This window comes from Chanodichthys erythropterus, chromosome 23 (assembly GCF_024489055.1).
Source record: "Chanodichthys erythropterus isolate Z2021 chromosome 23, ASM2448905v1, whole genome shotgun sequence".
In the NCBI taxonomy this organism is placed as follows: Eukaryota; Metazoa; Chordata; class Actinopteri; order Cypriniformes; family Xenocyprididae; genus Chanodichthys; species Chanodichthys erythropterus.
In genome coordinates this window covers 1918192-1940594 of record NC_090243.1, presented here as the reverse complement: position 1 = coordinate 1940594, position 22403 = coordinate 1918192, and the positions used below count along the sequence as shown (strand labels likewise).

Sequence of the window (22403 nt, the reverse complement as noted above, 5' to 3'; positions counted from 1 at the left end):
AGTACACAGTAGTTAAAGACGCCTAATATAAAGTGTGACTGCTGAATATTCAGCATCATTACCCCAGTCTTCAGTGTCACATGATCCTTCAGAAATCTTTCTAATATGCTGATTTGCTGCTGAAGAAACATTTCACATTTATATAAAAAATGTTGAAAACAGTTGCTGCCTCATATTTTTGTGGAAACTAATGCTTTTTCAGGATTCTTTGATGAATAGAAAGTTAAAAAGAACAGCATTTATTTGAAACAGAAATGATTTGTAACATTATAACACTTTTGATCAATTTAATGCATCCCATTAGTCTTTCAAAGAAAAATTGTCGTTTGGAGTATTTTGCCGTTTTGAAATGGAGCCTCTTTAAATTCTTCAAACAGATCCTCATATGCTCTTAAGAGCATCAACTTGATCACTAGCTTAAGCCTAATAAGACACCATTAAATTGGACGCAAACATTAAGTACTTTAAGAAAATAACAATCCATCTCTGCAAATTATACTTCCTCTAAATAACAAGCTTCATAGATCATATAAGACTTTTTGATTATTTCATCTTGTTAAACCTAGAATTTAATGTCAAAGATGGAAAAGCTAATAGTCCTGATGTACCTCTGATTAAATGAATCTCATCTGTTGAGCAGTGGGGGGTTTGCTTGTACAGAAATGCTCTGCTACTGTTTGGGGCTTAGGCTGTTTTCATAAAACTGGCTTGATGTGATCTTATGTTATTATGTCGTAGAGCCAGATATTTAACCATCAGCATCAAATCTTATTTTGGTCAAGAACATGTAAATAAGTCAAGTGAACAATTTCTTTTTATATGATACTTAAGGGCGATTAAATTAGAAATCAGATTGGAGCTGGTGATTTCGACCATTTTTGTGTACATTATGCATTTGACAATTAGTGAACCCATTCGAGATTGACCCTAGTGTTCAGTTGAGCTGTAGCACATGGACATGGTTTTGAACATCTTGATCTTGTGAATAGGAAGGAAAAGAGCATTAAGGAGTAACGAGAATTAACCAAAATCCTGCTGAGGTGTTAGGTAAACTACACTAGGTTCAAATTACAGGTCATCACAGGTCTCCTTTCAAGCTGTCTTCCTGCCTTTTGTGTTTTGTTTTTTCACTTTTCTTTGTGCCACAAAGGCTTTGTCATACAAAGGCTTTGTCATTTTAAATGATCTTTCCTAGGTAGAGTAATCAACAAGTCCTCATATGAAGGGTGAAGGGTCAAATTATTCTGACCTTTGCCAAATACCATTTGTATTTGTGCTGCTTGGTGCAACTTCATTATGTTTTAAGCCTTTCAGAATGTAACCTCAGTTATGGTGACTTTAATATTTCCCTCAAATATACATATATAATAAATCACATATGCAATTTTGTTAAATAGTATATGACCTATATGACACACTCATTTTAGTTAAAGGGAGGTGTGAACAGTCTACAATAAATCTGTGGTTTTGTCTCAGTGCAGATATTTTTGTCTTGAGATTTAGTTTTGACACATTTTTAGATTTGCGTCTCAAATCTCTTATATTGTGCAATCACACTGCAGACTGTGATTTATTCCGTATCTGACTCCTGCAGTAAATGAGAGCTTGCTGGGGATAAAAGCTTCATGTTTTATGCCGGTGTGCTTGTGTTTTTTCATCTAGTGCAAAGAGAAGATCTAATCAATTCATACAACCTCTCTGACTTGTGGCTTATTTCTGAGTTATGTCAAAAGCATATGTCGCTGTTGTTTATGTCTGAGATCTAAAAAGGTGACTGTTCTGTTTTGTCTGCTCATCCATTATTATTATTCTATTCTTGTTATTAGAGGTGCTTGCCAAGACATCACTATCTCTTTTGTTCATACTATAGGTTAACTCCTGAATATTAAATTTTTGATGTGTCACTCATTGTTCAATTTTAGCAGCTGACATGAATGATACTTCACATTGTGCAGCTTTATTTTGTTTTATTTTGGAGGGGTGTGTGGTTATAATCTTTTTTGGATAAACATGCTAAAAACCCACTCTGAACACCTTACCAACACTCTAGTAGAGCTGGGCGGTATGGTATCATTACCACGTTATAAAATGTGTATTGTTAGAGATTTTGCTATATCGTGTATATAGTGGTATGTAAATGTATAGCACTATTGACACTTCAGAGTGATGAAATGCATGAATGAGAATATAAAGAGTGGGATGTGTTTGATGTTAAAAAGAGCGCAATATATCCTGAAAAGAACCTTGGTGTGGTGCTCGTGCTGACTGGCACACTGCCAAAAAGTTTTTTTCCCCTCGGCTCGGTTTTTTTTTCCACTGCCGTTTAGTACCGCTTCAAAGAGGGTGGGATTATACTGAGCGTTATAGTTGCGCCGCCACCTTGTCTACTGACCACGATACAGCCATTTCTTTTTTCAAGTTGTGTGTGACGGTCATTAAAAGCAAGTCATTTAAAAAAAGTTGTGCAAACAAATGATACTTGTTGCTGATTATTTAAATCTAGCGGGTTTGGTATCTCGTGTCGCAAATCCAGTGATGCAGGTAGTGATTCTCTCTGACCAATCACACATCACATTTTAGAGTTGGTAAAGCTTGCTTAGAAACTCGGGTACCTCCCCAAAAGTGAGCCGTATTGGGCCATACCATGCAGCGGAAAAGCACCAAAAGTATGCGCACAGAAAGCTGCCTCTCTCAGCATGCGATCACAAATTCAGTTCTCTTTCATGTCTTATTGTGCTTAAAAGATCGAATCCACCACAATTACATCAAAATTCCCATCGTATGGAGTATTCATGTAAGCACAGCCATTTATGTCTCAAGTGAAAGTAAACAGTTAGGTGTAAACTGGATGTGTGTCAGTATAATGGATCCGTGCATTTGGTCTTAAAGTGACAGCAGCCTAATATACCCATCTGCTGCTCTGTCATTAAAGGATTAGTTCACCCAAAAATGAAAATTCAGTCATTAATTACTCACCCTCATGTCATTCCACACCCATAAGACCTTCATTCATCTTCAGAACACAAATTAAGATATTTTTGATAAAATCCGATGACTCAGTAAGGCCTGCATTGCCAGCAATAACATTCCCTTTTTCAATGCCCAGAAAGGTACTAAAAAACATATTTAAAATAGACTGGGTAAACCCAGCCTGATCTGCCGGTGATTTGATTTCTCCCAGCAACTCAGTCTGGAAACCCGTACATTCATTTCTGCTGCATCTGTACATTTTTGCGGGAACCAATCACAGACTGGCTTATAGCCACCTTGCTTGCTATTGGCGGGTACAGAGCTCTTTCTATGGCTCTGGGTGGGTATAACACGATGACGTCTCTCGCACGACCATCAATCCAATTCCTTTTAACCTCTCAATGATGCTAAATGACTTCTTTAGTTTAGCAAACAAATCACTCGACTGGGTGTAAATACCACTCACTTTCATGTTTTTTTGCACAACCCGCAAAAATCACTCGATGCCATTACTGCTTCTGCAAACTGCTGATCAATGCTACAAACCAATACAAGCTAAGCCTGTCTGGAGTTTTCGCGTCGCTCTGCGTACATCACCCGGATCGTTGATCTGATTGGTTGAAGGACTATCCAATTGCGTGAATAATGCTCGTTGATCACGCCTCTTGTGCAGTAGGAAATGCATAGCAAACTCCCCAGACCAATGTTCAATTTTAAATTGAGCTTGGTCTGGTGATAGCCAGACAATATTTAAAACCGTTCATTTGAGTACAGTGGTTCAACCCTAATATTAGAAAGCCATGAGAATACTTTTTGTGCGCCAAAAAACCCCCAAAATAACGACTTTATTCAACATTATCCAGTGATGGGTGATTTCAAAACACTGCTTCATGAAGCTTCTAAGCTTTACAAATCTTTTGTTTCGAATCAGTGGTTCAGAGCACCGAAATCATGTGATTTCAGTAAACGAGGCTTTGTTACATCATAAGAGTTTCGAAATTCAAGTGACTTTGGCAGTTTGATTCATGCTCCGAACCACTGATTCGAAACAAAAAATTCGTAAAGCTTCGAAGCTTCATGAAGCAGTGTTTTGAAATCCCCCATCACTAGATATTGTTGAATAAAGTCGCTATTTTATTTTATTTTTGTGGTGCACAAAAAGTATTCTCGTCACTTTATAACATTAAGGTTGAACCACTGTACTCACGTGAACTGTTTTAAGTATGTCTTTAGTAGCTTTCTGGGCATTAAAAAAAAGGAAATGATCTTGCTGGCAATGCAGGCCTCACTGAGCCATCGGATTTTCCCAAAAAATCTTATTTTGTGTTCTGAAGATGAACGAAGGTCTTACAGGTGTGGAACGACATGAGGGTAAGTAATTAATGACATAATTTTTGGGTGAGCTAACCTTTTAATGTGAATCAAACAAAAGAGAAAATAACTTACTGCTCTTGACTAAATACACTTTTTTTAGTTTTAATAAGAATAAATTGATATTTAATTCATACAGTGAAGACTACGCAATATTTTATTTTTACATTTGATTATTCTGTACTAATTTCAACTACATGTTAATTAAACCTACCTTAAAAACTTAATTTAATTCATATTTTTGTTATATTATATTTGTCCTATTGTTTGTAATTTGCTTCTTTTTTATAATTCAACAGAAATTAGTTAAAACCCAAAATATCTATTGTGATATATATCGTTATTGTGAAATAATAATTTGGTCAAATCACCCACCCCTACACTCTAGCACCCACAATACTTTGATACTTCCGTTTCATGCTGGCTTTTATAAATGTCTTGCGCAATGGCACCATGGTTGATAGTTGATGAATCAACCCTTGGAAGGGTTTGAACCTACAACCTTTCATTAACCAGCCCAGATTTTTGTTAGGTTACACAGCCCTGTTTTCCATCTAAAATCTGTTCTATTTTGTCACCCTTTTACTCTTTATAACTTTTTTATTTTGCTTGTTCTCATATCCTTTCTTTTCTACCTGCACAGTTTTTTATTGCATTTGTGAGTATGCTGGTGTAAAGCCTTCTCTTTATCGGATACAGTAAACCTGGCTGGTAATGTGAGATGACATTAATATTGAATAAGATAGAGAGAGGAACGTCAGGTGAGAAAATGAATTTCCATATGCAGGGCTGCTGACAATAATAAATAACACTTCCACACCGGGAATGAGAAACTGTGTACATTCATGTGTGAGCAGATCTGTCTGTACTAACTACATCACCATGGATACAGTGAAACACTATGATGAGCTTTAAACAGTGCTGGATTTTCAGTGTTTGAATTACAGCTGTTTCAAATCAGTACACATATGTATTTTTTCATAGAGTTATACATCAAATTTGGGAGGTACAGATGACATAGAGTGCATTCATATGCACTAAACTATTTGTCACCTACAGTGATGGCTCAGTGTAAAGCTTTGGTTGGGAAAGACACATTGATTCACACTGATTCATGACTGGCACACAAATCTCACATTTTTTTCAAAGTTTCACGACCTTAAACATGTATGCAGCTAATGATTTCTGAGCCTTGGGCTCCACGTTCAAAGATCCTGTTTGAAGTACCTTTTGAAATTCTCTCTGCTACAAGAATTATAAATATGAGTTTACAGTAGGCTACATTTCCCTTGTTACGTTCCCATCGGTTCATACATTTCAAGATGTCAGGCATTTTGGAGCTCAGCCTGTGCTAACGCCTCAGCTCTTCTGAATGGTGAGTACCCGAAAGAAAAGAGATGACTTAGCATTTCCTTTTGGTTGGGGAAGAGTCATAAAACAGCTTAAAACATTTGCAGAATTTGCCTTGTCAGTGCCAACACACTGCAGATAAGGGACTATCAATAAGAGCCACAAACAGCTGACTTGATGTTTATTTTAGGTGAAATTGAGAGATTTGTTGCTAAATGTGCTGAATTTGATTGTACAGACATTTTTGATTCAAGTTTCCTTTTAGTTACTGAGCTCTGTCAGCATACATCTCTCAAAGAATCAGTGAAAAAGCTCTCAACAACTTTAGTCAAATAAATGGAAACTAGTTAAAGTGTCTCATTTTTAAAATTTAAAGGGTTAGTTCACCCAAAAATAAAAATTCTGTCATTTATTACTTACCCTCATGCCGTTCCACACCCGTAAGACCTTCGTTCATCTTCAGAACACAAATTAAGATATTTTAGTTGAAATCTGATGGCTCCGTGCGGCCTCCATAGGGAGCAATGACATTTCCTCTCTCAAGATCTCAAGAAGGTACTAAAAACATATTTAAATCGGTTCATGTGAGTACAGTGGTTCAATATTAATATTATAAAGCGACGAGAATATTTTTGGTGCGCCAAAAAAAAAAAAAAAAAAAAGACTTATTTTGTGATGGCCGATTTTAAAACACTGCTTCAGGAAGATTCAGAGCACAAATGAATCAGTGTGTCGAATCATGATTCAGATCACGTGTCAAACTGCCAACGGCTGAAATCACGTGACTTTGGCACTCCGAACAGCAGATTCGACACACTGATTCATTTGTGCTCTGAAGATTCCTGAAGCAGTGTTTTGAAATCTTCCATCACTAAATAAGTCGTTATTTTGTTCCAAAAATATTCTCGTCGCTTTATAATATTAATATTGAACCACTGTACTCACATGAACCGATTTAAATATGTTTTTAGTACCTTTATGGATCTTGAGAGAGGAAATGTCATTGCTCCCTATGGAGGCCTTACGGAACAATCGGATTTCAACTAAAATATCTTAATTCATGTTCCGAAGATTAACGAAGGGCTTACGGGTGTAAAACGGCATGAAGGTGAATAATAAATGACAGAATTTTCATTTTTGGGTGAACTAACCCTTTAAGGCTGGATTTTTTTTTTTTACTTTAAAAGTCTTAAAATATCTTATATTCAGTTCCCATAGCCATGCAAGTAACCTGAAAAAGAAAATGGAAAATGTATATGAGACTTGAGAAATGAGTGATAAAAAATGAATATGGCTGGCCATGACTGTTTGGAACTTGAAAATGAAGCACTTAAGACTACAGGGTGGATATATTGAGAAGCTCAGGAATTGGCTGGGATGTGAAACATCAGTTATAAAACACAGACAGAGAGAGGAGAAGTGAGGTGCCTACAAATTCAGTACCAGTCTGGAGTGAGGACAGGCTCTCTAGGGTAAAGCTTTTGACATTTAACTAGACCAGCCATAAACAGAGCAGAGCAAAGCCATTGACATTCATTCTGTCTGGCAGAGTTTTTCTCTGGCTGATTTCATTCTGCTCGCCCCACTCTGCTGCAATCTGTCATATTGGACAACACATTCTTCCTCTATGTAATAGGCTGTAATTCAGAATTGTCCCAGGAAAAGTCATGTGTAAATTTGATTTGGTGGAAGTTTCCTAATTATTAAAGTTGAAGAGAGTTTGATATTAAACCACCTTGAAACCATTAACATACGTGATCAATGAAGATTTTCTACTCATTCGCTGAAAAACCTTTTATGTTTCTTTGTTTGCACTTATTACAAGATGCGAGTATTATACTCTCATTGGAAAAACATGCCTCTAGATACAAAATACAATACAATTCACTGTAGTTTTTCAGCTGAAATGAACACTAGTAGCACCAATAACTTTTTAATGAGCACAGTGGAAGGTTATTGATTGATAAAGATTTTTTTGCGTGGTTCACTCTTCCTTGCCCAATATACAATATGTTATGACCTCAAAACACTTTTACCATAGTGCATGACATGTAAAACTTGTAACATAACATAACAAGCTCCAAATGTTTGGCTTTCTGACATATACTCTTAAAAATAAAGGTTCTTTATTGGTGTTATTCTTTATTACCTTTAACATACGAAACATTACATTACATGGAAACTTTCCAAATTTCCAAGTTCTTTTATAGTGGGAGAAGTTGAGATTTTTAAAAAGTTCTTCACAGTAAAAAAGAGTTTAAGAACTGATCGTGGATTTTAAGAACTGATCAAATCACTGCAAAAACTTTTTTTATGAGTATAGTAATTGCTCTATAGCTTGACCGGTACAGCTTTGTACTTGTGATGCAGAGTACTTAGGTTCTGTGTAACGTGATTCACAATTACAAAATGTGTTTTTTCTCACATTTGCTTTTGTTCATGCTATTGGTTAGGTTTAATGTGCCCAGTTATCTATTTTCAAATGCAAAAGAACATTTATCTTTTAGCTTCATTCGATTAACATTTAGGCTGTGTCCAAAGTTGCATGTTTAAAATAAGTTCCTACTCAGGAGAGTAAGTAATTACTTCATGACAGCTAAAAAGGTATGTTGTATATAGTATGAATATGTGCAGTATGAATGTAATCTGGACGTACTACATTCGCCATGCTGTTATTATCATGTGACCTACCAGCGTCAGTTGTGTCGCTTCACTGCCATTCACAAATACTCTGCCGTGGCCTCATGGGATCGTAAAGTGTCCGTATACATACTTCAGAATCTTGCAGAGTAGGTCATCCACATACTTTTTGCTAATCTTTTAGGAGTACTGTGAATTTGGACATCTTTTTTTTTACATACAGTTTTCACCTATATATAGTAGGGAAGTATGTGATTTCGGATGCAGCCTTAATTTCCGAACTGCGACAACATGCGTATAACAACTAGATAAAACTAAACAAGCTTAAAAGTGTTGTAAAATGTTGCCACAGGCACATTTTTCCAGTGAGCCAGGGTTGGTATTATAAATATTTATTATATTATATTTGTTACACAGTTCATGACTCTGATTGGTTTATCACAGCATTTTGAAATTAAAGACACCCTATTGTGAAAATCAAGTTTTTAATGTCATTTGAATGTCTATGTGGTGTTTTAACAATGCTTTCCAACAAACCATGTGCAAATTCATAAGTCAACACCATTGCTGAGTTTTTTCTCCTTAAAACTGGAACCAAACACAGGTGTTTCTTACTCCACCAACTACCTTGTAACCAATCATTTCAATGTGTGGCGGGATTTAGCATATCATTAACTGTGACCGCTCTGAGCGGAGTCTCAAGAGAAACCAGGTTATCCTGGTATATTTTTTGTTTGATATGAAAAATCGGGTACTTTTAGCAATATAGCAGGTGAATTATGTATATGTTTATTATGATGAACTATATGCCATTCTCCACTGATGTTCTAAGTTGTTCAAAGCGTTTCTAAGGATACTGATTGTTAGAACACAGATATCTGACTCTGGGATGTCGAACAGGAACACGGTTTGTGTAACATTAGCAACACATTATTAGCTGTTTGATAACATAGTCAAGCAAAAGGCTAGTCATATTAATTACTGTTATGTGTACAACATTGTAAAGAGCAATACCTTTGTGCAGCATTTACTACAGTAACTTGAGTAAAAGTTGACCAAGTGGGTCTCTGAGCTGGTGTGAATGAGTGGAGGCGGGGCTAATTCGCATATGAGTATACTAAATGAAGCAAGAGTGAAGAGCTTCAATAGCTTCAAGCTATTTTAAAATATATGGTAGAATTATATTGTATAATGAAGCCAAATAATTCAGGCAGTTTAAAAGCCAACTATCTCATATGAGGCTGTTAAGTATGTTTAGCCTGATGCTACATTGTTGATGTTATAATCCCTGTGGCCTCAGCACTGTTAGTATCTTTGGTTAGTTCAATCCCATTAATAAACAGTGATTCTATGGTGTGATCACGCATGAGCTAAAGCTACGTTAGCGCACTGTTTACCTATTCATTAATTCAGCTGTGACTGATGAGGGCTTGCCAGAGCCCTCCATCTTTTGTGTAATTAAACGTCTGTCTTCGTTGAAGCGTGTATGAATACACATGAAAACACATAAACATGGCCCCCTCCCCCCACCATACATTTTTGCTATAGAGCATCCCCAGTGACCAGGCTAGCATCGGATAATTAACGGGCTGAGTGGTCGTGTTGATTGCTTCATTATTCGTACGATAAGCATCTGGTGGAGGTGTCAGATTGATGTTGTGGATTCAACATTAATCCACGCTAAAGCTGTTTAATAACAGCAGTCAGGACTGAAGACACAAATCAAAGCCCACACAGTCTTTAAAGTGTTGCTTTGTTTTAGGACCCAGACGTGATGATGTCATAATGAGGGTTTGGGTCCTGGGTTTTGAATGTTGTTGGGGTTTTTGCATTATTTAGCAAAATTACAAATAATTATGGGATCATTAAGGGTTCACTTTGGGATTTTAAGGGAGCAGACACTATGCTCATGATTTATGTTTTGTTGAGGGTGGCAATTTGAGTTTTATGTTGGGGTTAATGTGTGTTAACCAGCAAGGCTTGCTACAAACAAAACAGAAAGTTATTCTTTGGAAAAGAGTGTACCGACTGAACCTTTATCTGTTAATTAGAATCCCTGAGCTGAAGCTCTAAGGAAGTTTCAGTTAATTACTAAATCTGTTTTTAATTTAACTTCATTTGCCTTCAATTTTGAAGTTAGTTTGTTTTGCATTCAACAATGTCTTCTGCTTTTGAAACTTCAACTTAATTTAGGTAAGAAATTTGCAGTCAATCACAGTCCATTCCTTCTGGCTATTGTTAAAGGTGCCATTGAACGTTTTTTTTACAAGATGTAATATAAGTCTAAGGTGTCCCCTGAATGTGTCTGTGAAGTTCAATCATGTGTCTTTCAGCTCAAAATACCCCATAGATTTTTTTTAATTAATTTTTTAACTGCCTATTTTGGGGCATAATTAGAAATGCGCCAATTCAGGCTGCGGCCCCTTTAATTGCTCACACTCTCCGCCCCCTCCCGAGCTCTTGACTCTATCATTGCATAAACAAAGTTCACACAGCTAATATAACCCTCAAAATGGATCTTTACAAAGTGTTCGTCATGCATGCTGCATGCATACATTGGATTATGTGATTATTGTATTTATTTGGATGTTTACATTTGATTCTGAATGAATTTGAGGCTGTGCTCCGTGGCTAACGGCTAATGTTATACTGTTGGAGAGATTTATAAAGAATGAAGTTGTGTTTATGCATTATACAGACTGCAAGTGTTTAATAATGAAAATAACGACAGCTCTTGTCTCCGTGAATACAGTAAGAAACGATGGTAACTTTAACCACATTTAACAGTACATTAGCAACATGCTGGTAAAACACATGGACTGTTTGATATATGTGTGTTGGGTTTGGCCTTTGGACATCACAGTTTAATAGCTATCTCTAATATAACATTCAAAAGTTTGGGGTCGGTAAGATTTTTTTGTAAGATTCAGCGCCAAAATCACATGATTTCAGTAAATGAGGCTTCATTATGTCATAAGTGTTTTGAAATAGTTCAAGTGACTGGCAGTTTGATACATGCTCCGGACAACTGATTCGAAACAAAAGATTCATTAAGCTTCAAAGCTTCATGAAGCAGTGTTTTGAAATCACCCATCACTAGATATTGTTGAATAAAGTCGCTATTTCATTATTTTTGATGCACAAAAAGTATTCTAATCGCTTTATAATATTTAGGTTGAACCACTGTAGTCTCATGGACTGTTTTAAATATGTTTTTAGTAGCTTTCTGGGCATTGAAAAAGGGAGTGTTATTGCTGGCTATGCAGGCCTACTGAGCCATTGGATTTTATCAAAAATATTTTAATTTGTGTTCTGAAGATGAACGAAGGTCTTATGGGTGTGGAATGACATGAGGGTGAGTAATTAATGACTGAATTTTCATTTTTGGCTGAACTAACCCTTTAAGTGCTTTTCATAATTGATAATAATAAATGTTTCTTGAGCTTCAAATCAGCACATTCAAATGATTGCTAAAGGATCATATCACATTGAAGACTTGAGTAATGATGTTGAAAAAAAAAAAACAGCTTTATCACAAAAATAAATTAATTGTTAAAATATTAAATGTTTTAAATAAAAAGGAGCTATTTTAAATTGTAAAAACAATATTTGTTTTTATTGTATTTTTGATCAAATAAATGCTGCCTAAGGGACATCTTTCAAAAACATTTTTCACAAATTATCATTTACGTCTGACTCTCAAAAATTATTTAAATCCCCTCTATAGCTGACTAAACTAACACTATAAGAACAATTGCAGAGCTGAAACTCCCCACGGTCCGACCCTAGCTTTAATCATCCCTCTAACAACAGCTATTCATAAACTTCTTAGTGACAGAAGCAGAGTTATCAGTCTCTATATACACATACTCTCAGTAATAAGCACAGATATGAATCACCTGTGCCCTTTTATTACGTCTTGCAGGGGTAAATTTTACCCCATCCCCAGAGGACCTGATTCAGCATCTGCCATGGCTGCAGTGTCCAGTGCTGTTATCTAATAAATTTGCCCAGCCATTTACACTGAAATGTCATGGCTATAATGTACCTACAACTGTTTGTACAGGGAAAGGTCATGACTGGCATCAAGGACAGTGACACACACACATATATTGCGATGTTTTACAGTATTGAATTTGCTTTGGGTTACAGGAAAATAGAATAATAGATGATAGAGCAAAACGCATTTGGTTTTCTAAACTTTCGACTGTTTTGTCCTCTACAGTACTTAACACTATTCCTTCACCTTTCTCTTTCACTGTCCTGTTTTTTTTATTGATCTTCAGTGGTTTTTCCTCAGTGCCCCTCTCTTTTCAACACATTTACTCTTAATTCTGCAGCTGTGTCCTTCGGCTCCTTAACGTAGAGCGTTAGGAAGCCCCTTACAATGCACGAAATATAACACAACACATCCTTCCTTCTGCAGCCTCCGTTCCTGCTATTGTCAGCGTGACAAGAGTGTGCGTCAAGAGGTAAAATTAGCAAGCTGTAATGATTGCGGCCTTTCCTGCGATACACTCGCTTGTACCTTCTTTTTCTGTTCTTGAGTGATACTGTTGCTCTGAAGATTTAGGAAAAATACTTGTTGTTGGCAAATTGGGTAACACTTTATTTTATTTTGTCCTTGTTATATGTACTTATATGTATAATAACAGAAAATTATGCCCTTACCCGAAAGTATACATTTTGTGAATTATTATTACATACTTATTTGTGTAATTACACTGTAATTACTGCAATTTTGTGTAATTACATTTATGTAAAAACAGTAACACCTTAAATAAACTGTAACCGAAAACAGTTTTCTGTCTTTAAAACAATAATCTGCCTTAAAATGAAACTTATGTCTTCATGTGATTAGTAGCAATGTCTGATTTGTAAATGGCTCTTTTTAGGGAAAACTTACGTCAACAATGTGCTAAAAACGTAACATTTTTTCCTTTGCATTTTTTTGTGTATAGACATTCTCAAAACAATCTCAACATTCTCAAAACATTCTCAAACATTCTCAAAACAATCCCCATTCACACGGATCCGCGAAAATGCAAAAATGTGAGGCCAGTAGTTGGCGATATCACTTTGTAAAGAAACACTATGTGCCTGAACACGTAATATGCATGGAAATGACATCACTGTTTTCACAACTTTGTGTTTTTGTAGTTTACAATGAGACAATAACAATGTCATTTTTAAAAACTTTGCATTTTCAGGCCTCCAAAACGCTGTTATCGTGTAAATGAACTGCCAAAACACATAAAAAGTTTCCCGTTTTTAGATGAAAATAGTGTTGTGTAAACACCCCCTGAGTCATATTTTTTTTGACAATTGGGAATGAAAGTTCTAAAGACTAGTTTTATGATACTTTATGGTGCTTTTGTGCCCTTAATGAGGCCGGACATCTTCAGTCCCCATTCTTTGAAATTGCATGGACAAGAGCAACCAGTACGATATTCAAAATGTATTTTTTTGTATGTTCTACAGAAGAAAGAACAACACCAAAAAAATACATGTACAGTGGGGATCGAAAGTTTGGAAACCCCTTTCAGAATCTGTGAAAATGTGAAAAATTTTAACATAACAAGATTTTTTTGTTTGTTCTGAGCAGTTAAACTGAGCTCTGTTCTTCAGAAAAATCCTCCAGGTCCTGCAAATTCTTCAGTTTTCCAGCATCTTTTGCATATTTGAACCCTTTCCAGCAGTGACTGTATGATTTTGAGATTCATCTTTTCATGCTGAGGACAACTGAGGGACTCAAACACAACTATTAAAAAAGGTTCAAACATTCACTGATTCTCCAGAAGGAAATACGATGCATTAAGTTAAATTAAATTAACTTTTTGAATTTGAAGATCAAGGTAAATTGTACTTAATTTTTCTTCTGGGAAACATGCAAGTATCTTCTGTTGCTTCCGATGGGCAGTACTAAATGAAAAAATATATATATATTTCAACTAAATAAGAAAAATGTGGACATCTTCATCCTGTTCAAAAGTTTTCACCCCCCAGATCTTATTGCATCGTGTTTCCTTCTGGAGCATCAGTGAATGTTTGAACCTTTTTTAATAGTTGTGTTTGAGTCCCTCAGTTGTCCTCAGCGTGAAAAGATGAAAATCATACAGTCACTGCTGGAAAGGGTTCAAATATGCAAAAGATGCTGGAAAACTGAAGAATTTGCAGGAGCTGGAGGATTTTTCTGAAGAACAGAGCTCAGTTTAACTGCTCAGGACAAACAAGAGACTCTTGAACAACCATCACAAAACATAAAAACAGTCGTGGATCATCAGGTAACCACACACAGTATTAAGATCCAAGGGTTTCCAAACTTTTGAACGGGGTTATTTTAATAAATTCAGCCATTTTTTTTTTTTTTTTTTTTTGTCTTGTGGACTATATGTAAACATTTTTTATGTAAAATATCTTACTCAGGACAGTACTAAACAAAAAATAACATGCATTTTGTATGATCTCACTTGTTTTATTAAAAATTTTCACATTTTCACAGATTCTGAAAGGGGTTCCCAAACTTTCGATCCCCACTGTACTACACTGGAATTTGAACTTTGAACTTTGAATGTTAAAAAACTATAAAGTGTGAATATGGGTAGTATGAATGAAATTTGGACATCCACCAAGTTGTTACTATCACGTGACCTATCAACATCAGTTGCGTCACTTTATTTCCATTCATAAATATGGAAGTAAATTAATGCCGAATGTTTTTGAAATAAAAAGCTTGTTGAATTGCTCTAACTGAAAACAAATATGCACTACATTAGCTGTACTTGCATTTAGATGCACTGTATTTTTAAGGCTTGCATTTTTATGGGATGAAATTCAACATGGTCGTATATTTAAGCTGTGAATATTTCAATTAAAAATATTTCACACACATTTTCATTATTAAAAATTCAATAATTCATATTCACATTTCAAATTTCACTTCCAAGATATTTATTCTGTTTAAAAATACAACCTATAAAATTCGACTAGCAATTTTCAGTCCATTTTATTTCGCTTTACAAATTCGCTTCCACAAATTCAGTGGTTAAAATTCGGCAGAAAATTCAACATTTCACATCCGGGAACTGCAGGAAGAGCAGTAGAGTGCCGATGCATCATCTCTATCTGCTGTTAGTCTTCTTCACCAGCAGGTGCCGCTAGCGGCTGTTTAGGAAGACCAAAGCAACGCTAGTAAATCATCATTCATTCATAAAAACGGATTTACAGAATTAGAGCAAGCATAAGTGAATATGTGATGATTATCAGGGCCAGTATAAATGCAGATAAAGCTGATAAAGACACAAAAGCTGCATTTATGTTTAATTCAGTGTATTTACGCTTACTTTCCCAGTGTAGCTACAGCTTTCTGTACAGTGAACAAGATAACGTTATTGCCCGATGCTGGTGTACAGATCAAACGTTAAATCTGAGATATACATATATTTCTCTCTGTTGTTTAGTTTCCTTAACTTTATATCGCGGCGCTGTGTTGTAATACTAGGGCTTCCCTCATCCGTCATAGGATTGCCCTGCCATCAGGACAAAAACTCTTAACACAGCTTAATGGACTCGTACAGTGATATAAAAGACCAAACTCGCACCTCATTTGTGATGTAGGTTAGACTATATAGGCTCCAAGAAAGCAGATACTGGCATAAAGTTGATTTGACGCTGAACGTTTGATTATGATACTCGCAAATTTAGGGACCGTCTCTAAAGTTACGACATTCTGTATTCACGTTTCTACCTTCTACCAAACTCTTGTAGACACACATGCACATATACATATTCAAACACACCTCACTCAAAGTACATGCATATATATATACTATTTATTTTTTATTTTTTTTTACACGTTCATCACACTATTTTTTTTTACTTTGTTCATTTTTTATTTTACCTGATCATAGATTATCCTGCTTATACAAATTTTAAATAAAATTTAGAAATAAAATTAACTAAGTAGAACTAATTGTGTGATGAATGTGTAAAAAAAAGAAAAAGTATATGTGCATGTACTTTGAGTTGAGTGTGTTTGAATATGTGTGTGTGTGTGTGTGTGTGTGTGTGTGTGTGTGTGTGAGAGAGAGAGAGAGAGAGAGAGAGAGAGAGAGAGAGAGAGAGAAGGGTGCATCACCCTTTGACCTGGCACCTATAGATGAACACTTCACAGGTAGTTTTGGTGACTAAATCATTCTCATCATATGCTATTGAGCTTTAAGTTTTGTATAATCCAATACAGTAGTGAAATACATAGCAATCTTTACATATTACTTGACAGTTTATTTGGAAACACTTTACAGTAAGGTTCATAATGTATTAACTAATGTGAACTATACATGAGCAACACATTTGTTGTTGTATTTGTTAATCTTTGTTAACGTTAATAAAAATACAGCAGTTCATTGTTCATGTTACTTCACTGTGCATTAACTAAAGTTGACAAATACAACTCTTGATTTTAATAATGTATTAGTAAATGCTGGAATTAACATTAACAAAGATTAGTAAGTGCTGTAGAAGTGCAGTTCATTGTTCGTTCATATCAACTATTTAATATAAAGTGTTACCTTTTATTATAATAAACATCAAAAATCTAAAAGGTTTGCATTATACCTGACAGCTAGATGAACAATTTACAGTTGGTTTTGTGACTAAGTCATTCTCTTTAAATGCAATTGAAGGTAGAAACGTGAATACAGAATGTCGTAACTTTAGAGACGGTCCCTAAATTTGCGAATATCATAATCAAACGTTCAGCGTCAAATCAACTTTATGCCAGTATCTGCTTTCTTGGAGCCTATATAGTCTAACCTACATCACAAATGAGGTGCGAGTTTGGTCTTTTATATCACTGTACGAGTCCATTAAGCTGTGTTAAGAGTTTTTGTCCTGATGGCAGGGCAATCCTATGACGGATGAGGGAAGCCCTAGTATTACAACACAGCGCCGCGATATAAAGTTAAGGAAACTAAACAACAGAGAGAAATATATGTCTATCTCAGATTTAACGTTTGATCTGTACACCAGCATCGGGCAATAACGTTATCTTGTTCACTGTACAGAAAGCTGTAGCTACACTGGGAAAGTAAGCGTAAATACACTGAATTAAACATAAATGCAGTTTTTGTGTCTTTATCAGCGTTTCTGCATTTATACTGGCCCTGATAATCATCACATATTCACTTATGCTTGCTCTAATTCTGTAAATCCGTTTTTATGAATGAATGATGACTTACTAGCCGTTGCTCGTCTTTGTAAACAGCCGCTAGCGGCACCTGCTGGTGAAGCAGACTAACAGCAGATAGAGATGATGCATCGGCACTCTACTGCTCTTCCTGCAGTTCCCGGATGTGAAATGTTGAATTTTCTGCCGAATTTGAACCACTGAATTTGTGGGAGCGAATTTGTAAAGCGAAATAAAATGGACTGAAAATTGCTAGTCGAATTTTATAGGTTGTATTTTTAAACAGAATGAATATTTTGGAAGTGAAATTTGAAAGGTGAATATGAATTATTGAATTTTTAATAATGAAAATGTGTGTGAAATATTTTTAATTGAAATATTCACAGCTTAAATATACGATTGTGTTGAATTTCATCCCATAAACATGCAAGCCTTAAAAATACAGTGCATCTAAATGCAAGCACAGCTAATCTAATGCATATTTTTTTCAAATAGTGCAATTCAACAAGCTTTTTATTTCAAAAACATTTGGCATTATCTTACTTCCATACATAAATCTTCTCCCATGGCCTCATGGGATAGTAAAGTGTCCATCAAACACGCACTTTGGAATCTCTTCAGAAGTAGTAGGTCATCCGGGTACTTTTTGCCTACTGTTTTTCGAATACTATGAATTTGGACATACTACTGTTTTTTGCATAAAATATAGTAGAGAGGTGTTCGATTTCGGACACAATGATGGATCCATTTTGGCATTATGAGCAGTTCTTCTCTTAATTATGATAATTCAGACAAGTTGAGACATTATTTGATTTCTTTTGTTTGCAAAGCACTAGCTGATTGTATTTATTAATCTCTTCTTTTTGTTGATTAATGTTTTACAGTATAAAGTGAACCATTTTTATTTAATCTAACATACAATCATGTTTCAGCTGATATTCTGTTTTTGTTAAATGGCTAAAAATATTACGTAAGTAGATATTAGATATAAATAGATTATATTAAGTCATCAGTAAAAGAAGCCAATTATAAAACACATCTAATTTCATATAAAAGTTGTTGCCGTGTTCGTATGATTTTAAGACACATTTTATCTTCTCTTCAGTTTCTTTAATAGTCCAAAATCACCTCCTGGACTAATATATTTCAGCCCACAGGGGACAAGATATCATTGATAATCTGCTGCATACATTTATATGCCCTGAGAGCAACACCAAATGCTTTCAGTTTTTCTATTTATAGCTCATTATCATAAAATATGAATCATTCATAAGATGGGGTAAACTCGCATAATCAGATTCACCCTTGGGAATTTAACCCTTTAAATGTCTGTTATTGGGGTGGGCTTGTAAACGGCAACAGGTCATTAAGGGTTTATTGCATTCTGCTGGACCAATTAACCTTTTGACAGGGGACAGCAGAACCAGACACATGCTTTCCTTGGAGACATTTATGATCAGACATTTGTCTAGTAAACAGTAATGTTCAGCCAAAACGTTGAAATGACAAGACTAAAAATCTTTGTATTTCATTTTATAAATCATCAGGAAAAATAAGTGGATTTAAAGGGTGCTAATAGCAATTGCTCAGTGTACCATTTTGCAAATTAATGTACATTTTTGAGTGGTCTAGTTCATGTAAATCTCACCACCACAATGGATGGTTGCCAGGGTGTTGCTATGTGGTCGATAAGGTGTTCTCAGTGGTTCCCAACACATTTTTAAGTTGTTGTTGGTGTGTTCTGGGTGGTTTAGTTGCTTTTGGTGTTCTCTGTGATTTATAGGTGTTTGCTATTCTGGGTGGTTTGTAGGTGGTTGCTTGTGTGTTCTCTATGATTTCTTGGTTGGTTGGTTGGTTGCTAGGGTGTTCTGGGTGTTTCTCTGTAGTCGCTTGGGTGTTCTGTATGGTTTCTTTGTGGTTGTTAAAGGGGTTTTTGTGTGGTTGCTAGGGTGTTCTGAGTGGTCACTAGGTGCTTGCTTGTTCTGGGTGGTTTCTAGGTGGTTGCAAGGTGGTTAGTGTGTGCAGGGGGGTTGCTATGTGGTTGCTAGCATGTTCAAGGTGGTTTCTAGGTAGTTGCAAGGGTATTCTGGATGATTGCTAGGGTGATCGGAGTGGTTTCTATGTGGTTTATTTGATGTTCTCTGTTTTCTGAGTGCCTGCTAGGGTGTAATGGGTCTCACAGTGGCTGCTTAGTGTTCTGGGTGGTTTCTAGGTGGTTGCTAGGGTATCCTGTGTGGTTGGGAGGGTGTTGTGAGCAATCCATTAATCAAAATCAACCCGAAATCGCACTGCTATTATGATATCGCAAAGGCTGCAATTATTTTTTTTTATGCGCAGATGGTCCGTCAAGCATGGCTCTGTGATCTGTTACATGGTGTTCTGGGTGGTTGTTATAGGGTATTCTGGGTTTTTTCTAGGTTGTTGCTAGGGTGTTCTGGTTGATTACTAGGTGGTTACATGGTGTTCTGGGTGGTTTCTAGGTGTTTGCTTGGGTGTTGCTTATTGGCCCAAGTCAAAAGTATCTTTCATATTCTGTTCTTAGACGTGGCTTGGATCCCACCTTCAGTGCAATTCTACAGTTGTTGTTGTTTTCACATTTTATGATCTTTCAAGTAAGAACCCTCAGTTTGATTTCACAGTAAATGTAGTGAATGAATACCTCTCCTCATTAAGCTGCACACTTTGAGGTATCATTCATGTTCCTAGCACAAACATAGGACAAGTTATGTAATGAATTTTAATATTTAGTGTCAGGGATTTAAAAACCCAACAGTGCAATAGCAAGAGGGAGGCTTACCAAGGTAAATCATAATAAACCAAAAAATGCTAACTAAACATGCCTGGCATTTTGTTTGTGTATTTGACAGTCTGGCAGGTAGAAGTGCGCTCAGAGGGATGTTTCTCTGTGTTGCTTGCTGCGATGTGGGAGGACTAATATGTTGACGGCTCCCCTGCTGTTAGCTTCAGAGTGCTGTGTCAGGCCACCACACCAGACATTACCACACTGTTTATCTCCATTTACCCAGAATGCCATGGAACCTAGCTGCTGTGTGTATCTGGGGCTGTGAGTACATCTGCTTTGGTCTAACAGCCAATTGCGACAGAGCTCAGGCCAGATGCTGAACTATTATTGGATGAAATATCACCTCCTCGCTGAAATGTGCCTCGCACTTCTAGGATGGTGGTGCTGATTTCCAATTTGGATTTAGTTCTGCGTTTGCTCAGCTCAATTAGACGGTGTAATTGTAAAATATATCCGTACAACACAAGGAATGGCATATGCAGAGAATGTGTTTTTGTTTGTGATAGAAAGACCCCCAGTTCTTTAATGTTGTCTCTGACCTTCGGTGTGGATCACAATTAAAACTGCGTCTGTCAATTTAACGTGTGTTTAGTGTGATTGATAATTAATGTAGAAAAATCAGGCATTATAATAAGAAATTATAATGCCATCAGAGCAATGACATTTTTGAGAGTTCAAATTCAGCACATTCAACACATCTTTTACAATCAAAAACATAAAGTGAGTAAGGAGCCACTCACACTGTTCCATAGGTGTTGTTAATGGTGACAACACTTTATACTTTATGCCATAGCTTATTTTATCCCCTCCACTTTTTGAGTTAACTACATTAGTTAACATGAACAATGAAAAATGGGTCCCACTTTATATTAGGTGGCCTTAACTACCATGGACTTACATCAAAAAATAAGTACAATGTACTTATTGGGTTCATATTGAATTGCAAAACACTTTTGCTGCTATTGAGGAGGGATATGGGTAAGGTTAGCTAAAGCTTTGGTGGTATGGGTAGGTTTAAGGGTAGGGGTAAGGTGTAAGGGATGGGTCAACAGTGTAATTATAAATGTAACTACCGAAATTAATTACAGATGTAATTACATGCAGGTGTTTTTTAAAATATAAGTACAATGTAAAAACGTGTATGTACACAATAAGTGTATTGTATCAAATGATTAATTTAAATGTAAGTACATAGTAGTTAAGGCCACTTAATATAAAGTGGGACCGAAAAATGCTTCTAAAGCAATTACAGTATTAATCTTAGTTCATGTTAATTTCGACATTTAATAATGCATTTAAATCTAAATTTGTATCTGTTAATGTTATTCAACAGACCTGTGCTAACATGATCTAACAATGAACAGTTGTATTTTTATTAACTAACGTTAACAAAGATTAATAAATACTGTAAAAAATGGATTGCAAAATGTTAATGTTAATGCATTAACTAACGATAACTAATGGGACCTTATTGTAAAGTATTATCAAAGCATTAGGGGTTGCAATTAGTTGTGATTAATTCATCTGCATAATATGCAATTAACTTGATTATAATTTCACAGTCCTAGTAGAAACCAAAGAGCTACGAAAGATGTTTTTTTTTTTTTTAAGACAGACAATCAGTTGGTAGACTGACACACAGTGAATGCTGTCTAGCAGTGCCAATTCCCATTGGGATCCTGTGATAGACAGAGGAAAAAGTGGGCAAAGTGTGACAGCCGTCTTTGTTGTGAAAGGCTGTCTGCACTGAATTAAGGCTGCAAGAAAGTCTTATTTAATCCAAACTACTGTACCACCTCAGTAGACCATCAAGTGTACAGTATCTGTATCAAAGGTTATTTGTACCTATAGTTTTGAAAGTGTTCTCCATATTGATGATTAATTGGATTAATACTTATATATTGTCCTGCACAAATCTATTAAAATCTAATGCTAGAATCTTGTAAGATCACAACATTTACGATGATCTCAGAGGGGACATCTTATGTTTAATTCCTGTATCATAATAGTGTAGGTTGTTTCATTTATTACTTTTTGTGTGTGCTTCATTCTTTAGAGAAGCTATAAAGCTGAAAAAATGTA

The 22403-nt window shown here is 35.8% G+C and overlaps 1 protein-coding gene across 4 annotated transcripts in view; it reads left to right on the top strand.

Annotated features, from left to right (window-relative positions):
- Positions 1–22403, top strand: part of tmem108 (transmembrane protein 108) — an 83300-nt gene that overhangs the window by 12374 nt on the left and 48523 nt on the right. Inside the window, exon 3 of one of the 4 annotated variants that reach the window (XM_067378079.1) lies at positions 11650–11686. The exons of the other annotated variants lie outside the window; for them this stretch is intronic. The gene's annotated coding sequence lies outside the window, so the exon portion shown is untranslated. The remainder of the gene's footprint in view (positions 1–11649; positions 11687–22403) is intronic. 4 annotated transcript variants of the gene reach the window in all.